At 36.5% G+C, this 21,731-nt stretch overlaps 1 long non-coding RNA gene across 1 annotated transcript in view; it reads right to left on the bottom strand.

Moving 5' to 3' along the window:
• LOC141498187 (uncharacterized) overlaps window positions 1-20,207 on the bottom strand; it is a 50,528-nt gene extending 30,321 nt beyond the window's left edge. The window contains exons 1-3 of the long non-coding RNA XR_012471582.1: window positions 20,184-20,207; window positions 19,522-19,661; window positions 19,306-19,428 (exon numbers count right to left, since the gene is read on the bottom strand). This is a non-coding gene — a long non-coding RNA (uncharacterized LOC141498187). The remainder of the gene's footprint in view (window positions 1-19,305; window positions 19,429-19,521; window positions 19,662-20,183) is intronic.
• Window positions 20,208-21,731: the final 1,524 nt, after the last annotated feature.

The raw sequence follows: 21,731 nt of genomic DNA, 5'->3' as shown, positions 1-21,731 counted from the left end.
TACATATTATAATATATTAAATGTAACATAAGTATGTATTAATACATATATATATTAACATTAATTAAGTACCAGCTTTGGCTCAGACACTATATTAAAATGCTAGGGATACATTATATAGAGAAAAAAATCCCTGTCCAGATCAGGGAAGAAAATATGTACATAGGTTTATCAATCAACAAGCATTAATTAAGCCCAAACTGCTATGCTATGTGGTAGAAATACTAAGAAAAATGTTAAAATGGTCTGCCCTCAGAAAGCTTTCATTCTATCAGTGGAGGCAACATGTACATAGGCAGGGTTATATAAAACAATGCAAGGCAGATACCAAATCACCTCTTGAGAAAGGTAGGAGGAAGTTGGGAGGGGAGCAGGACAGGTCTCCTGAGGAAGATAGTACTTGAGTTGAATCTTGATGATAATTGGCAATTTCAAACCTAAGTCTTTTCTTCCTCTCCCAGACTCCCACATTCAGATTCTCTGTCTACAATGACAATGAGGCCCATCCCCAATCCTCTCCCCTACCTACACAAAAATGAGGACCCCCATGCCATTTCTTTTGAGCTTAATGAGAGAGGCTCACTTGGTGACAGATGTCTCAACCTCTAACATCTATATACTATAAATTGCCTGTTTGAGCTCTCGCCCGTACCTCACTAATCAGGAGACATTGTGTTCAGAAATGTCTATTTCTTTCATGAAGAGCTCGTCCCCACTGCAAAGGATGTTCTTATCAGCAAATGTCCCCTCCCCTCTCCATCATCCCTCCTCAGTTCACAGAATGAGAGAAATTCCATCACCAAGGGATGAAGACTTTCAAACTGATGGACTTGGAGGATGGCATACAAAGTAAATGCCATTGAACTTTTCTATTTTCTGAAACAGAGGAAAAAGAAATCTAAGCTAGAATTAAGGAAGCCCAAGTCAGGTTCTCAGTAGTGCTGAAATGCCAAGCAATCATGGAGGATGTACCCTATGGATACCACCACTGAACCAGGTTCTTATCTGGGCTCATTGGCTCACTCTCTGTGGAACTTGAACTTAGTGCCTTCCTTAGTTTGGGCCCAAGTTTTCTCATCTATAAAATAAAGGTCTTGAAAGGGTCTCTCCTTTGAACTTTTGAACCAATAAATTTATAGATGCACATGGTATCTCCTCAGAATAAAAGCTTCTTTGAAGGCAAAGAGATTCTCTTTGTTTGGAAAGAAGAAAGGGGAAAAGAAGGAATTAAAAAGGGAAAGAATAAGGGAAGGGGAAAGGGGAGGGAGAAGGGGTAAAGGAGAGAAGGAACTAAAGAAGATGGAAGTGATCTGTACCAGATCAAAAAGATAAAATAGTCCTCGAAAAAATACATGGAACACCTCCAGAAAGAGATGCCCAGGATAAAAATTCCAAAGACTATCACAGTCAAATTCCAGAATTCTCAAATAAAGGAGAAAATATTGCAAGCAGCCAAAGAAAAGCAATTTAAATACAAAGGAATCCCAATCAACTTCAACGTTAAAGGATAGGAATGCCTGCAATATAATATTTCAGAGGGCAAAGGACCTTGGATTATAACCATGAATTTACTGCCTTGCAAAATTCAGCACATTTGGTTAGGGGAGGAGATTGATTTTCAATAAAAAAGAGAATTCTTCTAAAATTTTCTGATAAAAAGACCATATCTGAACAGAAAATTTGCTATCCAATGCAAGACTCAAGAGATGCATGAAAAGGTCAATGGAAAGTGGGGGGGGGATGCTAGTCAAGAACATTAGATTGTATGCATACCTGCAAGGGAAGATAATACTTATAACTTTTAAGAATTATATTTTTCTTAGGATAATTACAGGGTTGAATATAGTTGAAAGGATTGCATTTAGAGGATATGGGTATGGTTAGTTCTTGTCCCTAATTATCAAAGGAGAGACCAAAATGACATCTCTAGGTTAGAGTCAAATTACAGTGGGTCCAAATGAGGCTGATCAGATAAATATGAAGTCAGAATACTCTACCATAGGTAGGGCACAAACAGTTCAGGTGAACACCTGGGGTGTTTACTCTAAACTTATATAATTCATGTTTCCTTTGAGCTACTTTAATTCTTCCTTCTTTATGGGGCTCAGTACTTTCTCTGCTGATGGCATCCTATATGGGGTGGTTCTGTATCAATGCGTCCTGTGCCTTATAATCATCTCTGAAGTTCTTAAGAGAGACTCTCAGAGTGTCTCAGAACTTGGAGTACTTAGAGGTTCTAAACATAAATAAATCAGAAGTGACCATAGTTTACTAGATACCTTAGTTAAGAAGAGTTATAGTACAATAGGGGCCAGAGTAAGAGTTTACTTAGAAGTGTTGGGCATAAAGAGATTAGGAAGTAATCTTGCCTTAATCCATATTTTAGTTAACAAGGCTTTTAGTTACTGGGGTGCTGAAGGGACAGAAGATAGAGTGCACCTGATAAATTGATTGAGAAGGGTTCTAGGGCTATGATTGAAGCACTATAAAGAAGGAGGGAGAGATTGTACTTAGAGGGCCTAGACATGAAAACTTCAAGAAAAGATTTTGCTTTGCTTGACACTTTGGCTACAATTGGAGGGAGTGGGCTTGGGGGGGGGTCATGAATGGTTCAATAAATGATTTTGCTTTACATGATGCTTTGACTCATGAGAATTGTTTGTCCATGGAGGGTATTTGAAAAGTGGGTAAGGTATAAAGTGATTATAAATTGATGTGATGTATGACTCTTGAGAAATGTATTTGTAATGAGACAGGAGCAGGGAGGATACTTAGTGACTATGAAGCAATGCTACTTATCAATCAAGGAAGCATTCAATAAATCAGCCTTTGAGAATAACTCTTCTATTAGGACATATGAAAGGAATATAGTTTGGAAAAGGGTTTGTAAGTACAAGAAAGAGCTAAATGATAAAAACACAAAAAAGAATAAACTAGGGGAAGGCTAGGCATTAGTGGATAGATAACACCTATTGAAGAGGTTCGAAGACTTATTATAGTAAAGGCAAAGAAAGGAGGGTGAAAACACTGAGTAAATCTTCTCAGAAGATTTGGCCTAGAGAGGAAATAACATGCATTAACATTTTAATTGACTTTTAAAATCCATGCTACCCTACAGGAAAGTGGAGGGGGGCAAGGGAGGAAGAGAAGGGGGAAGATGAGACTAATAAAAGGGAAAACAAAAGTAAAGCAAAAGTTTTTTGAAGTTAAGCTAAAGTTAAAGTTTTTTTTTAAAGTTAAAGGGAAAAGGGAGCAAAACATTGGTGAGGAGGTATAAGAACAAAGGAAAAGGTATAAATGGGTAAAGACAGCATGAAGGAAAATACAGAATTAGTAATCTTAACTGTAAATGTGAATGGTATGAAATCTCTCATAAAACAGAAGCAGATTGGATTAAAAAACAGAATCCTCCAATATTTTGTTTACAGGAAATATATTTGAAGCAGAGAGATACACACATGATAAAGGTAAAAGGCTGGAATAAATTATTTTATACTTCAGCAGAAGTTAAAAAATCAGGGGTAGAAATACTGATTTCAGACAATGCAAAAGCAAAAACAGATTTCATTAAAAGGAATAAGGAAGGAAACTACATCTTCTTACAAGGCACCATAGACAATGAAGTTAAATAATTATTAAACATTTTTGCACCAAGTAGTAGAGCATCCAAATTGTTAAAGGAGAACCTGGATGAATTATGAGGAGACATAAATGTCAGAACTTTAATAATGGGAGACCACAACCTACCTCTCTCAGAATTAAATAATTCTAACCACAAAATAGATAAGAAAGAAGTTAATAAAGTAAATAAAATCTTAGAAAACTTAGATATGATAGACTGGAGAAAACTGAATGGGGATATAAAAGACTATACATTTTTCTTTGTAGTACATGGCACCTTTACCAAAACTGACATTGTATCAGGGCTAAAAACCTTATAAATAAATGCTGAAATGCAGAAATAATAAATACATCATTTTCAGATCATGATGCAATTAAAAATTGCCTGTAATAAAAGGGGCATGGAAAGTCAAACCATAAATTAATTGGAAGCTAAATAACTTAATTTTAAAGAATGAGTCAATCAAACAACAAATCATAGAAATAATCAACCATTTCATCTAAGAAAATGATAACAATAAGACATCATACCAAAATTTATAGGAGGAAGCCAAATCAGTTTTTTAGAGGAAATTTTATATCTCTAAATGCTTAGATGAATAAAATAGAGAAAGAGGAGATCAATGAATCGAGTATATAACTAAAAAAGCTAGAAAAAGAACAATTTAAAGATCCCAATTAAATATCAAATTAGAAATTCTGAAAATAAAAAGAGATTAATAAAATTGACACCATGAACACCATTGATCTAATAAATAATTAATAATCTAATCTAATAATTATCTAATAAATAATACATAAATAAAATTAAGAGTTTATTTTATTTTAAAAAACAATATAATAGACATTTGTTTAATTTGATTTAAAAAAGACTATAACCAAATTACCAGTATCAAAAAATGAAAAGGGTGAACTCATCACCAATGAGGAGGAAATTAAAGAGATAATCCAGAAATATTTTGCCCAACTGTATGCCAATAAATTCACTCCACCCTGAGTGTAATGTGTGAATATTAAAAAAAATACAAACTAAACATTAACAGAACAGGAAATAAAATATTTAAATAACCCCATTTCAGAAAAAGAAAGGAAAGAAAACATCAATAAACTCCCTAAGGAAAGGTCTCCAGGACCAGATGGATTTACAAGTGAATTCTACAAAACATTTAAAAAACAATTAATTATGATTCCACATAAACTATTTTAAAAAATGAGAGTTCTGCCAAATTCTTTAATATAGTGCTGATATCTAAACCAGGAAGAAGCAAAACAAAGAATATTATAGACTCCCTAATTATATTATTAGTTTTATTATATTATATATATTATATATATTAATTATATTATTATAGTCTCCCTAATGAACATTGATGTAAAAATCATAAATAAAATTTTAGCAAAGAGATGACAATGAGTTATTACTAGGTTAATACACCATCATCAAGTAGGAGTTACACCACATATGTATGTATGTATGTATGTATTTATTTGCTTATTTATTTGTTTGTTTGTTTATTTATTTATAACAGGGATGGTTCAATAACCAATAGAAAACAAATGATTATCTCAATAGATGCTGAAAAGGTCTTTGACAAAATACAACATTCATTCTTACTAAAAACTCTAGAGTATAGGAAAACTCCCTCCAAATAAGCAGTATCAATACAACTGTCAGCAAGTATTATATGTAAAGGAGATACACTAAGGATGCCCATAATCACTATTACTATTCAATATAGTATTAGAAATGTTAGCCTTAGCAATAGAGAAGAAAAAGAATTTGAAAGAATTACAATTAGCAATGAGGAAACACAACTTTTACTCTTTGCCGATAATATGCTGGTATATTTAGAGAACCCAAGAAAATCATATAAAAAGCTACTTGGGATGATTAACAACTTCAGCAAAGCAGCAGTATATAAAATAAATTCACATAAATCATCAGCACTTCGATATATGAATAACAAACCCCAAGGGTAGGAGATAGAAAGAGAAATTCCATTTAAAATAACTTCAGACAACATAAGAAATTTGGGGATCTACTTCCCAAGACAAACCCATAAATTTTATGGACACAATTACAAAACACTTTTCACAAAAAATAAAGTCAGACCTAAACAATTAAAAAAACCATTAATTACTCATGGTTAGGCCAATCTAATATAATGACAATTTTACACAAATTAAATTGTTTATTCCATGCCAATCAAACTACCAAATAACTATTTCATTGAGCTAGCAAAAACAGTAACAAAACTCATCTGGAGAAACAAAAGGTCAAGAATCTCAACAGAACTGAAAAAAAATGTAAAGGAAGGTGGACTAGCTGTAACAAATCTAAAAGTATACTATAAAGCAGCAGCATCAAAACTTCCTGATATTGGTTAAGACAGAGTAATGAAAAAGAAAAAAAAAAAAAAGAAATAGTAATGGACTAGTGGATTAGGATAAGTACAAAAGAACCAGAAGGAAATGACTATACTAATCTGTTGTTTGACAAACTCACTCCCAAAGAACTCCAAAAACTGTTGGGAAAACCGAGGAAGAGTAGGTAAAAATTTGACAAAGACCCACATATCACACCCTATATCAAAATAAGGTCAAAATGACTACAGGATTTAGACCTAAAGGACAATACCATAGACCAGTTAACAGATCAAGAAATATTCTCTCTGCCAGATCTACGGAAAGGGGAGACATTTTGACTATATTAAATTAAAAAAAACTTTGCACTAATAAAACCAATGCTGCCAAGATTAGAAGGAAAAGAGAAAGCTAGGAAACAAGTTTCACAGCTAGTTGTTCTGATAAAGGTCTCATTTATAAAATATAGAGAGAATTGAATCAAATTTACAAGGTTACAACTCATTTCCCAAGTGATAAATGGTCAAAGGATGTTTTCAAAAAAGAAGTGGAATCTATACATAATCATATGAAAAAATACTCCAAATCATTTTTGGTTAGAGAAATGCAAATTAAAACAGCTATGAGGTACCACCTTATACCTATCAGATTAGCTAAAATGACAAAAAGGGAAAACAATCAGTGTTGGAGAGGTGTTGTAGGATTGGAACATTAATGTACTGTTAGTGGAGCTGTGGACTAATCCAACCATCCTTGAGAACAATATGGAACTTTTACCTAAAAACAATTTGACTTATCTTACTCTTTGACCCAGCAATAACAATACTAGCTATATATCCAGAAGAAATCATAAAAAATGGGAAAAATTCCACATGTTCCAAAATATTTATAGCAGCCTTTTATAGTGCCAAAGAACTGGAAATTAAGGGATACTCATCCATTGGGAAATGACTGAACAGGTTATGGTATATGAATATTATGGAGTACTAGTTTTCTAGAAGAAACTATGAATGGTCAGACTCTGGAGAAGCATGGAAAGAATAACACAAACTGATGCTGAGTTTAGGGAACAGAAACAAGAGAACACTGTATATCTTAGCAACAACATTGTGAGCAGAACAGCTAGGATGCATGAAGTTCCTCTCAGCAGTTCAAAGAGCTAGGAGAGCCCCTGGAGACCTGTTATAAACAATACCATCCACATCCAGGTGAAAAAAAAAACTTTTTAAACCCACAGAATTTGAATGAACACTATGTTCACTTTTTTAAAATTTTTCCTTCCTATCCCATGGTTTTCTTTCTTTCCCCTTAGTCCTCTTTCCTCATACACAAAATGACAAATATCTAAATATATTAAGTACAAATGTAATGTACAATGTTCCCTAGACTCTTCACCACTAAGGGGAGAAAGGGTTAGAGAGAATGGAAGAAAAGTGTGCAACTTAAAAAAATATGAAGTAGACGAATGTTGAAAAGCTTTCTTAATCTGTAATTGGAAAAATATAATAAAATATCAATCAAAAATAATGATTAATATTTATATGGTAACTTTTAATTCATAAGTTTCACACCAGAAATTTTCCTCATTTGATCCTCACTCTGGAAGGTACGTCTTCCTATTATCTCCTTTTACAAATTGAGAAACTGAGACAGGAAGCATTTAAGTGACTTTCTCACTATTATATGACTAAGATGTATCTGAGGCACATTTAAACTCAGATCCTCTTGACTTCAGGACCCATGCTTTATCTACTATATCAGTACTGGGGAAATTCAGTAAATCTAGAGACTTTTAGGGGTTAATTAATTAGATATTTGACCGTATTAGAAGGATACGTTTTAAATTGATAGTTTTGTATGGTCTGCAAATGATGCTATAAATATCCAAATGGCCCTTGACTGAAAAAAATGGTTCCCCATCTCTGTCCTATACCATAAAGTTAGTTCAATTATTCCTATTTTTTTCAGGAATAGCTTGAACTAGATGGATATTATGCTCCCTTCCAACTCTGAGATTCTGTGATTCTGAGGAGAAAAATTTCAGAGCAGAGGGTATCGTGTAAAGATGTCTCCCTATTAGCACTGTCTAAAAGTGAAATGAATTGACCCAGAGAGTAGGAAACATGCCAATCAATGGCAGTGTGTTGTAGAGGGGGGAAAAATACAAGATACAGAGAGGAGAAATCTAGATTTGAATCTCAACTCTGACACTAATTCAGTGACCATGGACAAGTCATTACACCTTATTGAACCTCAGTTCACTGCTCTTTAAAATGGGATTTGGATCTTACAAGATTGCCATGAAAAAAAAAAACAAATTATATATAAACTATTCCCTAATTATTATCTCCCAGAGGGGTCATAGAGAAGATTCATGTTAAAGTTGGAGCAGATGTACCTGATATTCCTTCTAATTTTGCCTGGAGTTTATTACACAGTTTCTGTTAGAATGGTCAAAAATTCAATTTGACTACACTCTTATATGGGATGCTTTCCACCTGATATCTTGGCAAGTCCTATCTTGAAAATAGTTCCTTTTGCATGAACCTCAACCATATTAAAGAAATCATCTTGACCACAGCACCCAATCATCTTATTTATATATTTACCTCCCACTCTTGGAGACCTGACCTACAAGAGGAGGCATTTTAACTATTTCCAATGACATTTCTAAAATGAAAAGGCAATTTTTCACACTCTGTAGCCCAAGCACCTTTCATCGACAGGTTGTCACTGACAAAGAAAATTGCCTTGGAAACCAAAATATTCATTGAAGTATGGGGTGAAAATCAGTGGGCTTAGTAACAGTTTTCATGTAGAGAAGGGACCTCTTTTTCTTGCATACATGCCTTTTGGACACTCAGGCATTGCTAATATAATTCTATTATACTGGCTTGGAATGGACATTAATCTTGAATGCTGTTATCAGTTATGTCCTAACCTAAATTTTTTTCTTGGCTAAATCAAAATGTGTCTGAATGATAAATTCTCCAATCTTCAATCATTGCCAGTGAGAAGAAACTGATTTCCACGGATAGATGTGATGGGAAACTTCAGGAGGAGAAATTGCTCTATCATATCATTTATGATAAAGGAAAACCAAGTATAATCAACATGCTCAGTAACTTTGGAGAAAGCTGATTTCAAAGGCTTCAGAGAAAGGGTAGGTGATAGGAACCTCACAAGCTAAAATGTTTTAGGAATTATTATTAGCCTCAAAGGAAGAGAAAGCTTTCCAAAATGAAATAGTAAAGACAAAAAAAGAGAAATAATTCTAATGAGAAGAAAAAGGTATGAATTATCAAGAGAGGACTATAGGGGATGTCTTCAATCAATTTAGATTTTAAACCATTTTAGAAAGAAGATGCAAGTAAAAGCACGTAATTAAGGCTTACTGTCAGGATGTTATGGTTCTTTAAGAATAGATTTAGGAGAGCCAAGTCACTGCTAAGACTGGTTATGAGAGGTAAAGGTAACAAAAAGTGTCTCTGTGTGTGCTTGTGTGTGTGTGTCTGTGTGTGTGTGTATGTGTGTGTGTGTGTACACACAGACACACAGACACACAGACACACAGACATACAGACACACAGACATACAGACATACATGCATGTGAGACAGAGAGAGTTGAAATAGCAGAGACAGAAAGACACAGAGACAAAGATACAGAGATAAAAAGACATAAAGACAAAGAAATAGATATAGAGGCAGAGAGATAGAGGCAAAAACAGAATAATTGCATTGATGAAATGAGGACAGAAGAAAGGATAGGAATCTTCTTTAGCTCTTTTGATGTTGAATATTTTTCCCCTCTCATCCCAGTGCTGAATACTTTGTACCAAATTTGGACCAAAATATAAATTTCACAAGGGATCAGTTATAGTTACAGTCATTAGTTTCTTCCTAAGTAACCTATAAATGAAACTAAAACAACTAAATCGCAAATAAAGATTACAGAAAGCATGTATTTTTTCAAAATATGCTCCCACACCAAAAAAAGTTAGAGTAGATGGCACAATGGCAGTCAGCAAACTAAATTATTAAACATTTTCTGTGTGAAGTTCTAGCATGATCTTCAAAAGGAGAAAGGATGTATAGATGACCAAATCTTACTTGGATTCTGTTTTCTTTGACAAGGAAAATAATATTTTGATGAGAAAGTACATAACAGTGATGATTAATAATTAGAGAGTTGGTAGTCAAATTAAATAGCATAGGAGACAAGTGAATAAATAGATTTATTTGGTCCATAGTTACAAGCCAAGGCAAAGTTAAGTATCAATAGTTCACAGAAAAGAAAAATTCCATGGGGCAAGGGGGTTTCAAAATAAGAATCATTTTAAATAGAGTATAAAGAATGGACATAGTCATACTGGATTCACATCTGCTCAACCATTGGCTTGAGGGTTGTGTTTCAGGCTTAGAAACAGTGTTTTCTAATTTGTTAGGCAGTCTGTTTTTGGCCTCAGGGGTCTGAGAGCAACAGTCTCTAAGTAGTGATTGCCCTTGAACAAGATTTGGGCTAAAACAGGCAAAACACAGAGATTACACATGACTGGCTATTTCAACTACAAAGTTGACTTGTTCTAAAATGGAATTATTCATATCAATAAAGGGAAGATACAGTATCTTGCCTTTGTGCCATCACATTCCTCCACTATGAAATTTTATTCAACTACATTCAGTGGTAATCTAACCCTAATAGCTCTTCATGCACAAAGTCAGTATTTGGGGTTCCTTAAGTTAAGATTTTTGAAGAGTTGTTGGTTGAAGTTCCTTGGACTTAGTACTGTAAGGGACCTCATCTAGTCCAACATCCTCATTTTGTAGATGAGGAAATTGTGGCCATAGCATTAAAGTCACTTGCCTGACAGATTGGCAGAGAGAGATGTCCTATGACTCCAAATCTAATTGTTTTTCCACAACTCCCCTGTGGACACCTTCTACCTTCTATATGATATTTTGCCAACATCAGCAATGCACTTAAGCTGTCCATCCATTAACCCACTTTTGGGACATGATGGTCAATTTTTAATGATCTGTGGTGAAGAGAGGTAGAAAGAGAGAAATCTAAAATCCACAAGTAATTCAAAACCTCATTTTACCACATAGAGTAGCAACCAGGAAATGAAATGAGCTAATCCAAAGTTTCATTTCCTCTGGATTGCTGACACTGGAGTCCAAGATGCTGACAGACTGGCAATTTTTTTTATAGGGAGAGGTAATGAAGAACCTCGGGGTCCTCATGTTATTCTAAAATAAACACTAGGGCCCCATCAACTCCCAAAGGTTCTTCAATGGATTTCAAGGCATCTTTGAGTTTGGTTGGAAATATGTACATACATACATACGTATATCTATCTATCTATCTATCTATCTATCTATCTATCTATCTATCTATCTATATGCTTTATTTCAGTATAATTGTTTTCCTTTATAATCCTAAATATTTTTTATTGTTTTAAAGACATTTGTTCTGAGAAGGGATCCTTGGCTTTAATAGACTGTCAGAGGGTGCTAGAACATTCCTCTAAAGTTAAAAAGGGATTGCATGGGGCATGGATTATCTAAACATTACCTACCTTTTCTCCCTTAGCTTATGACTTATCCAACTGGTTGTGTTGTTCAGTTATTTCAGTTGTGTCTGACTCTCTATGATCCTATTTGAGGTTTTCTTGATAGAAATACTGGAGTAGTTTGACATATCCTTCTCTAGCTAATTTTACAGATGAGGAAACTAAGGCAAACAAGGCGGAATGACTTTTTCCAGGGTCAGACTGCTAATAAGTATCTGAGAGTAGATTTTAATTTGGTACTTTCTGATTCCAAGTCCTCCATTCTATCCATTCATAGAGAATAATAAGCAGGAGAGTCTTTCCCTAAGACATTCTCCTTTTCTCTGTTCTGTCCACAAAATGTTAGGAAAATAAGACTAAGTTCACTGCTCAAAGAGCCAAACTTTTACATCATGAATGTACACTACATTTACTAAGTACTTCTCTGGCCAATCTCCTCATGGAACGATTTGTATATAACCCTGGGCCAACCTTGATACTGTGCCTTCTTTGCTGTGTTTCTATAGAATACCTGACCTGACCTTGGGTGGGTACAGGAATCCATCATTCCATGCAGTCAAGGAATGGGTCTCATGAGTAAATTCCCCTAAACCATCCAATTAGCCTAATAAACCTACATATATTTACTACCAAGTTGCCATGGCCCTTCTTTTTTTAGTATCTTGGTATTCTCTTGTTGGGTATGCACCCCTACAATCAGCATATCAGAACAGAACAGATCAACTCTCTTAAATTTGGCCTTACAATTGACCTAGGTGGCCAGAGGTGTGACCCCCTACAAATTCTGTGTATTTACATTTTTTTAAGATATAGAGGGGAAAAGCAAACCATGTTATCAGAGGCAGCCTGTACAAAGGCATGAAGACTTGAGATGGAATGCTTTGTTTGAGGAACAGCCAATCAGTCAGCTTGTCTAGAACTAATTTTACATGAGAGGGAATCATCTGTAGTGAACCTTGAAAAACAGAGTAGAGCCGAATTGTGAAGGACTCAAAATACTAGATACAAAAATTTGCGTTTTTACCTTAGAGGCAATGTGAGCCACTTAAGCTTCTTGAGCAAAAGCGTATCATGGACAGACATGCTTCAGAAATACTAATTTGACAGCTGTGTGGGGAAAAGATTGGGGAAGGTGATGATTTGTTGCAAATAGATGCAATCATTCAGGAGAGAGATGCTCAAGACTCGTGATATGAGTAGAGAGAAGGGGACAGATTTGGGATATTTTATGGAGGTAGCATGAATCCACTTAGAGAACTGAGAGTGACAAATTGTGCTTGGAAGTTATCCTCAACCAAGATGTTCTAAGACTGAAGTGGTTACACTTGAAATAGGCTACCAAGTTCAAATAGGGATTTATGGTTGGATAGAAAGAACATTGAATTTGGAGTCAAAAGTCCTAGTTTCAAATCTTAACTCTGGGACTAGCTGGGCAATTTGAGGCAGGCTGCTTCCCCCTCTGGGCTTCTGTTTTCTCCCCTATAAATGAGGTCATATTAATGACATCTAATGACACCTATGATATCTTCTAACTTAAACCAGGAAGCTCAGCTCCTTGTCTAAGTACCTTCCTACTTGGTCAAGATCACCTATATCTGAGAACCTAAGATGGTGTTAAGACCCTTTCTCCACTGCCCCTGCCAGAGCAGACTGATTCAAACAGCCTTTGTGAATATGCTTTCAGGCTTTTGAAGAGAGAAGCAGGAACCCTAATACAGTTTGTTGGCATTCATTTCTTTTGCAGTTGTTGGGAAAAGAAAATACAAATCTAATTTGTACTGTTTAGCTCCTGAGAGCTCCACTTTAGATATGAACCTGAAATTCAAGTAAATGAAGCTGGAGGCAGAGAATAAATACATTCTGTATTTAAGCCTAAGTGTTTTGTGTAACGAGGAACTGAGTTCCCTCGATGGGAAAGGTAACATGTGAAAGAAAGGAAGGAAAGAAAAGAAGAAAAGAAAGAAGGAAGGAAACAAGAATGAAAAGAAGAAGGAAAGAAGGAAGGAATCAAGAATGAAAAGAGGGAAAGGAAGGAAGGGAGCAAGGGAGGGAGGAAGGAAGGAGGAAGGAGAGAAGGAAGGAGGGAGGGAAGGGAGGAAGAAGGGAAGGGAGGAGAAAAGGAAGAGAGGAGATAGAGAAGGAAGGAGGTAGGTTAAAGAGGAGAGAGGGAAAGAAAGGGAGGAAAGGGAGTATAAATGGGAAGGGAGGAGGCAGAGAAGGAAGGAGGGAGGGAAAGGAAAGTGGAGAAAGATGGAATGGAAGAAGAGAGAGAAGTAGTAAGAGGAAGGAAGAAAGAGGAGGAGGAAAGAAGGAATGGAGGAATGGAGGAAAAGAGAAATAAAGGAAGAAAGAAAGGAGGGAAAAAGGAATGAAGAAGGAAGAAAAGAATGAAGAAAGAATAGAAGGAGGGAAGGAGGGAAGGAAGGAAGGAAGGAAGGAGGAAAGCTTTATGAATATCTTATTTGATCTTTACAACAACTGTTTGAGGTAGGTACATTATTATTGCCCATATTAAAGCTGAGATAGCTGAGGCAGACAGAGGTTAAGAGCCTTGACCTAGGTCAAAAGTCTAGTAAAGTATCTGAGACTGCCTTTGAACTCAGGTACAGAACCAGCACTCTGTCCATGGTGCTATATAGCAATGTTGAGATTCAAAGAAAACATCCTGTTCCAATTTTGCCTCTGAAACTTTATAACTAGGATTTCTTGAACAAGTCACGCAGCCTATGTGAGTTTGAGTTTCCCAGGTGAAAAATGGAGACAGTAAGACATGTGCTACCTACTTCACAGCATGACTGTGAAAAACAAATGTGATTATCCACCCACCCACCCACTGAGCATTACTATTGTCTGTCACTGGAGATGTGAAAACAAAAATGAAAAAGCTACTCCCTTCAACAATCTTATATTTTAATCAGACAGGTAGCATATACGGGTGCTTTGTAATTGTAGCATAGTAGTGTAATTGTGATTGTAGTTGTAGGAGGAGAGGGAGGGAGAGGGCCCTAGCAACTTGAGGGAGCAGGACAGAGTTCTGGAGGACTGTAGGGATTGTAGGAAGCAGAAGTGATACCTGTGAAACACAGTATGAATGTCCATCATCATCCCTGTGAAAAAAACACCAAGGGTGTTCATATATCTATGTTTACTCTAAAGTAACATTGAAAGAATAACTGCTACTGCTTCAAACTGAACATGGAGGACTCCAAGATCCCATGAGACCCCCTGGGACTGTTCACTGTTTCCAGTGACCACCCAGGGACATTGCTATCTCCTTCATCCCTGGGATCTTCTCCAGCCAGGCCCACCTCACACTCATGCAGCCTCATAGTTCCTGACCAGATGCTCACACTCCCCTTCAACTACCCATACCGCTTGTGAGGAAGATCTTTGGGGGATCATGGGATATAATGTTATCCTCTATCAGGAAGTCAAATCTCAAGAAAGGACCTTGAAAGATCTGATCTCCCACTTCTCCCAAGCCTCTTCTGACCAACCTGTTGTATTAACTGAATTCTTTTCTAAACAGTTAGCATACATCTGCCTTCACATTCTCTCTCTATTCTGGTGATTTGAGCTCTTAGTTGACAATGTACAAACTGTATTCCCCCATTCTCAATCGCCTTTTCCTAATGACCTCAACCTTACCCTACCAATATCCTCTATCAGATCTGTTGGGTCCTTCCCTTGTGCCCTTTATAGTGTCAGTTGGAACAAGTAGGTAGTGCAATGGATAGAGAACCAAGGTTAGCTTCAGGAGTACCCAAGTTCAAAATCAGCCTCCATTTGATTCTTAATAGCCATGTGACTTTGGTCAAGTCACTCTAAACCTGATTGTCTCCCATCCAAGGTCATCTCCAGTTGCTCTCATTTATATCTAGTCACTGGATCCAGATAGCTCCAGAGAAGAAAGTGAGGCTGGTAACTTAGGTCAAGCCCCCTCCCCGCCTTAAATTCAATTCACTTGCTTTTCAAGGCATCACCTCCCGATGTCATGGTCTTTTCTTTTAGAATGAAGGACAAATATAAGCATCAATGTCAGTTACAAAATTAACAGATTCTTCATTTTAACCTCTTCCTTGTCTTTCCATCTTTTGACATTCCTCAGGACCTGAATACTTCCTAATGACACTGATTCTTTCATTGCCCTTTCCAATGACAATTATACATTCTTTCCCTCTTCCTCCTCCTCCTCCATCTCTGTGTCTCTGTCTCTCTCTGTCTCTGTCTGTCTGTCTGTGTCTGTCTGCCTGTCTCTCTCTCTCTCTCTCTCTCTCTCTCTCTCTCTCTCTCTCTCACTCTCTCTCTGTCTGAGGCACAGTGCCCAGAGCACTAGACATGGAGTGAGGAAGACTTGAGTACAAATCAGTCTTAGATGTGACCCCCTGGGCAAATTATTTAACTTCTCCCTGCCTCACTTTCCTCAACTGTAAATTGGGGACGATGGTTGCAGAGCTGTTAGGAGCATCTTTTGCCATAGTATTTATAAAGTGCTTAGTACAGTGACTGTCGTAGAGGAGGCACTAGAAAAATGCTCGTTATTACTATTATTCTTTGAACTCTTCACATTTATCATTTCTTACTATACTCCAGTAATCTATTGCATTCATATGCTACAGCTCTGCTTTTTAGTTTTATTATTGCTCAAATGATAGACACCTCCTTTGTTTCCTGATCTTTGCTACCACAAAGAATGACACTACAAACATATTTTTGTATTTGACTTCCTGGGTATATGTCCAGAACAATTTATTCCATTTTCTTGAAAAAAAAACTCAATTTTTTTCCATAACAGTTGGATTTCTTCCCAGTTTCACTATCAGAGTACATTAATGTGACTGTCTTCGCATAGCCCCTTCAGCATTTACTGTTCAGATTTCTTTTTCATTATTGCCAATTTTCAGGATCTGAGGTGAATCTGTAGAGTTGCTTTAATTTGCACACATTGTATTATTAGCAATTTGGAGCATTTTTCAAATGTCCATATTAAATTTGCTATTTTCTTGAAAATTATAAATATCTTTCAATCACTTACCTATTGAGCAATGGTTCTTGGCAACCTATAGTTAAATCAATTTCCTATATATTTTAGGATCATGGGATATAATGTTATCATCAGACCTTTAGAAATAATATCAGATACAAATTTTTCTTAATCATTTCTTTTGTTATTCTTTATTGTTTTTATTCAAAAACTATTTTAAAAAATATAATCAAAATTATATATGATTTTTATCACTAATTTAGTTAAGAATTCTCTCCCTTACCATATTTGGCAAAGGAATTTCCTTCTTTTCTTCTTGATTTTAAAAAAATGTGTCACCTTTATCTTCAGATCGCATGGCCTTTTTGAAGGAATACGGCAGAAAATATTTATGTAAACTCAATTTCTATCAAACAGCTTTCACAAAGTCCTAGAGATTGCAGTATATAAAAGTGGTCTTTGGTCCAGTATTCTATACCCCACTTCTAAAAGCTTTTTTTGAGTAGTAAAATGGCTTTTCTGAGTTCATTCAAGTAGCATATGGTGGTCAGGATTTGAATGCATATCTTCATAGAATCATGGAATATCAAAGTTAAAAGAAACCTTTGTTATCATCCAGCCCAACAAACACCTGAACAAGAATCTACTCTATAAGGTACTTGCCCTACAATTCCAGCCTATAAGAGAAGAAGAAGCTCCTATTTTCCAAGGCATCTCTTCCTAGTTTGACATAGCTCAGAGTGTTAGGACTATTTCCCATACATTGAGTTAATCTCATCCTCCATGCAACTTTATTGATTGCTCTTTGTTCTGCTCTCCATGGCCAGTCAGAACAAATTTTAGATCTATCTTTTTCAAAATGACACCCCCTTCAAATAGTTGAATACAGTTATCCCATCACTCCTAAGTCTTATTTTTGTCTAGAATAAATATCTCTAAGCTCTTCAATCATCTGGAGCCCTAGAAGAGCCAAGTTTCACTCCTCAGATGTTGGTTAGCTGGATGATCCTGGGCAAGTTTGACCCAAGGCAAACCTGGATTGCTCTTTGCCTCAGTTTCCTCATCTGTAAAGTTGGAATAGTAATAGTGCTTACTCCTCAAGGTTCTTATAAAATCAATTTAAATAACAGTTGAAGAGAGCTTAGGACAGTGTCTGCCACATAGTAAGCATTATATAAATTTTAGCTATTACTACTATTATTGTTTCTATTATTATTATTATTATTCCAATTTTTCATGATAGATTTGGGGTCAGAGGATATACATCAAATCCTGGTGTGTCATTTAAGATCTCACTTCCTTATTAGTAGGTCAGATAGATGTCACAGCCCCAATCAGGAGCCTCAGATACCTATTTAGCTGAATGACCTTGAGAAAGCCGCTTAACCCTCCCTGATTGGCTCATATTGAGGACCATTTCTAGTCATCCTGATTCATACCTGGACACTGAACCCAGAGTTTTAGAGGAAAAAGTGAGATTGGTGGCTTAGCATAGCACCTTCTCACTCAAATACAATTCATGTGCGTGGCATGGCATCACCAGTGTGATGTCATAATCTTCTTCAAGAATGAAGGACAGGGTCAGGTAGGTGACAGAGTGGATAGATCCCCGGCCCTGGAGTCAGGAATACCTGAGTTCAAATCCGGCCTCAGACACTTAATAATTGCCTAGCTGTATGACTTTGGGCCAATCACTTAACCCCATTGCCTTAAATAAATAAAATTAAAATTATAAAAAAAAATTACAATTAAAGAATGAAAGTCAAATATCTTCATCCATAAAATGAATGTTTAGATTAGATGGCCAGACTGAGATCCCTTTCAGCTCTAAATCTATGCTCCAGAGATAGTTTCACCAGAGAAGAGGGCTCCATATCTCTCATCATTCTGGATACTTTTCATCTCTTAGTGTAGTCCAAGGCAGAGTAACTCAATTGACTTGGAGCATTCTCTTGACTTCCTTAATTAGTACATTTTACATTATAACACTTTGCTTTCCAAGCTCACCTTTTTCAAAACATTTCCCTTCTGGTGGGTCAATGAAAAAAAAAAGGTATTAGAGATTTCTTGAAAACTCCATCAGCCTTGAATCAGTAACTCTGCCTCACCACCTTGGAGATTTCTATGGAAAAGCAATGAGATCAACTCTTTCATTTTCCCTATAATCTATGGAAAACCAGTGAGATCAGCTCTTTCATTTTCCCTATAATCTGTCTGTCAGGGATGGGTACTAGTCATGGGGATTTCTCCAGTGTCCTCAGGAAGTGTTACTGTGCATTCTGTTTGCCTAAAGAGTGGTACTACCTGTGGTGATTCAGGATGTATAGATAGAGCTTCTTTCTCTATCAGGATAATAATACTAAAGTCCTTTGAGATTTGCAAACACTCTCTGAGATTTCCTCTTCAAAAAACCAGTGTCTTTCCTGTCTCTGAATTCATATCCATCTTTCCTTCTCTTAGACTGAGAACTGTTAATGAATCAGCATCACTTCTAGAAAAGGTTCCATTTATCAACTTTGAGACTTTCTGGACCATAACATTCCCTGACCACCACTTCTGTACATGTTGTCTCTCCCATTGCAATATAAATTCCTTGATATTAGACATTTTTTATTTGTTTGCATGATACTAGATCAATTGTAAACTTAGTAAATGCTTTCATTCATTCCTTTAAGAATCAAGAATCACACTCACCTTGTGAGTTGAGGCTATAAGTCCCATTTTACAGATGAGAAAACTGAGAAAGAAGGTAAGTGACTTACATAGTATCTAACACCAGACTTGCTTGAACTCGCATCTTCCTTGTTCTAAGTCCAGGACCTCCTCTATGTTCAGAGACCCTATACATCCCTAAGCTTCGGAGTCAATATCCACATGCATCATACCTGCTAAATCACCATAGAGACATAAATGATATAGTTTGATTTTTCTAGAATTTTGTCTCTTGAGTAAAGAAAATTGAATCATACTTTTCTTACATTTTTATTTCTCTTCTGCTGAGGTTAGGAGGAGGGCATCTGAGCCTAAGGCAAACTTCTAAGTTATACTTGTTCCCACATCTCGCTGGGCAGGAAATGCCCAGAAGTATCATCTAGGTTGCCATTTCTGTGGAGTTTTTCTTTAAGAAAGTGAGTGAAAAGTTTGTTCCTCTGCTATAAAGTGTGATGTGACTGATTTCAGGGTTTTAAATGAAGGAAAGATTCACTCCATACTTCCTTTATAGGATATGAGCGAAAACCCAGACCATCCCCATCCCAAACCTAGATAGGGACTAGGTGGCAGAACCATGAATCACAAAATTACATAATGGCCATACTGAAAAAAAGAGTTAGAAACTATTGAGGGCAACTCCTTCATTTTACAGAAAAGGAAGCAGAACTCCAGAGAGAGCAAAGGATTTGCCAAAGTTCACATGGTTAGTAAATGAGAAGTACTATAGGCTATTGGAAAGAGGAATGGACTTTAAGGCTACATATACCTGAGTTTCATTTCTTATCTATAAAATGCAATGGGCTTGTTCTAAGGAATAGATAAGATAATATTTTGTCAAGTATTTTCAAATATTAAGGCACCATTTAAATCTTGACTGTGATTATTATAAATTAACAGTACTGAGGACCTCATCTTTCTGATTTCATACCTGTCCACTAGACCCAGATGCTTTCAGAGGAGAAAGTGAGGTTGATGGCTTAGCACAACACCTTCTCACTCAAATACAATTCATATGCATGGCATGGCATCACCAGTGTGATGTCATAGTCTTCTTCAAGAATGAAGGACAGTGACAGCTAGGTGACACAGTGGATAGATCACTGGCCCTGGAGTCAGGGCTCTTAACACTAAATTGTGACTCCTTTTAAGTTCATGCTTCTTAGAGACATCCGTAAGATCCAAATCTCTGAGAATCCCTCTAAGAAACCAGCTCTGTAATGACATTGGGTGATCCTCCACAGACTTTTCCTATTGTGTAGCCAGCTCCTTCATTGGCATACAGACTAGATAGGGACTAGATGTGATATGTTATTTTCATAGGGAACTCCTGTTAGACAGATTAAATACTGACAGAGAGTAAGGAGGATTTGAATTCAATTTTGGACTCAGACATTTACTAGCTGTGTCATCCTGAGCATATCACTCTGCCTCTGTCTCAGTTTCCTCACCTACAATACACGGATAATGTTAGCACCCAACTTCAAGGGTGTTGTGAAGATCAAATGAGAAACTATTGGTAAAAGACTTAGCACACTCTCGGGAACATAGTAGAGGCTTAATTATAAATGCTTCCTTCCTTCCTTCCTTGGTTCCTTCCTTCCTTCCCTCCCTCCCTCCCTCCCTCCCTCCTTCCTTCCTTCCTTTTTCTCTCCTTCCTTCTCTTCCTTGTTCTTTTCTTCTTTCCATTCCTCTTTCCTACTTCCCTCTTTTATCTCCTTCTCTAATCCCTTCCTTCCCTCCTCCCTCCTTTCACCCTCTTTTTCTTCATCCCTTCCCTGCTCCTTTTGTTCCTCCCTTACTTTCTTCCTCCCTCCCTCCCTTCCTTCTTTCCTTCCTTCCTTCCTCCTTTCCTTTCTACTTCATTTCTTCCTCTTTCCCTCCCTTCTTATCTTTCCTCCCTCCCTTCTTTTCTCCCTTTATTCTTCCCTTCCTCCATCTCTCCCTTCCTTCCCTTCCATATGAGTCATCACCTGCTCTGCAATTTAGAATCTTAGAGAGGGACCTGGAATTCTGATTGCTTAAATGACTTGTCCAGGGCCACATCATTAATAGGTGTCACAGGCATGATTTGAATTCAAATCTTTCTAACTTAGAAGATAGCTTTTTATCCACAACTACACAGGACTTCTCTAATTCATTTTCAGGCCAAGAATGATTAGGAAAAGTCTAAATGACTTCAAAAGGATACATGGGATAAAATCATTCTTCTTAACCTGAAAAATCAGCATGAAGCCACAGAAATAAGAAATTATCATCCATAGAGACCCAAAATAGTTTTAAGATGATCTAGAACCTTGGAAACCCACACTTTGATTTTCTTTTTTGTTGCAGATACAAAAAAAGCACTTTTAAGATAAATTTATTCTCCTCCCTGAAGAAGAAAAAAAAAAGAGGAGGAAAAAACCCAGTTTATATTATAACAAACAGACTCGACAAATAGTGGTGAGCATGGTCCCTTGGCCAACACAAATCTGTC

This window comes from Macrotis lagotis, chromosome X, assembly GCF_037893015.1.
Source record: "Macrotis lagotis isolate mMagLag1 chromosome X, bilby.v1.9.chrom.fasta, whole genome shotgun sequence".
NCBI lineage: Eukaryota > Metazoa > Chordata > Mammalia > Peramelemorphia > Peramelidae > Macrotis > Macrotis lagotis.
The sequence above is the reverse complement of the archived record's forward strand: the minus strand, read 5'-3'. Positions and strand labels throughout refer to the sequence as shown.